Genomic DNA, 1,251 nt, shown 5'->3' on the forward strand with positions numbered 1-1,251 from the left:
GCTTGAATCTGTGCAGGCCTTTTACATGCTGCCACATTTTCTGTGGATTCATATACATATCAGTTCTGTTGTGTCTATAAGACACTGTTTCCTTGGAGGCATCTACCACGTCTGTGTCTTGAAATCTTTGTACTTACCTCCTCTTCTGCATAAATCCCTGAGCCTTGAAGGAAGGGCTTGGAGGAAGACATCACATTTAGCACCGAGTGCCCTAAAGTCTCTCAGTCTCTGTACATTGTCCAGTCTCTACATTAATTCCCATCTCCTGCAAGGAGAACCTTTTCTGATGAGGGTTAAGCAAGGCACTGATCTGTGGGTATAGTATTATGCCATTAGGAGTCATTTTGTTGCTAAATTCCTTTAGCAGAATAACAGTAGTACACTCTTTGGTTGGCCCGTGACTTAGTCTCAGATTTTTGGTCAGTTTGGCAATATCAAATATGGTTTCTATTTCACTGAGTGGGCCTCATGTCTAATAAAAAAGTAGATGCTTACTCCTGTAACATTTGTACCACTGTTGAGCCAGCATGTCTTGAAGGCACATCACTGTTGTAGGTTGCAGAGTTTATAAGTGAGTGATATTGATGACCTTTCTTCTCTGGAAGCATGCAGAATACTTTCAAGCAAAATGAATGCGAGTCAGCATGAATGAAACTTCCAGTTCGGCACCGGCTCAACTTCTCTGTGTGTAATGGTATACGTAAGTATTCTCTTCAGCAACAGGGCTTTGCCATCTAGTTGTAGAGTAATCAACAGCCCTGCCTGTGATGTTGTGTTTTTTTCTATGGGATTTGTTTGCCAATGAACCAACAAGATGTAGCCCATTTTACTTGGTGACATAAGATGTCTAATTGGGGAATTGTCTTCCCTATGATTTAGTGACATTTAAATTTCTTGCATATATATATGTGTGTGTGTGTGTGTGTGTATACATACATACATACATATATATATATATATATGTATGTATATATATATATATGTATGTATGTATGTATGTATATATATATATATATATATATATATGGTAGAAAGCATCTACAATAATAGGTTTCTATATATTTTTCAATGGCCTTTAATGTTAGCTGTCCTTCTCCATATTTCCATCCTTACCCTTCTCTCCTATCCCCCTCCTTGTTTAATCTTTCTAGTCTAGTTTCACCTTTGTCTCTCCATAAAAAGTGAATTCTAATTCCCTTTCCTTGGGTGATCCTCCTCTCTCCCCTATTCCTTACTAGATACTTGTGTGAT

This window comes from Psammomys obesus, unplaced genomic scaffold (assembly GCF_907164565.1).
Source record: "Psammomys obesus unplaced genomic scaffold, mPsaObe1.curated_primary_1811, whole genome shotgun sequence".
In the NCBI taxonomy this organism is placed as follows: domain Eukaryota; kingdom Metazoa; phylum Chordata; class Mammalia; order Rodentia; family Muridae; genus Psammomys; species Psammomys obesus.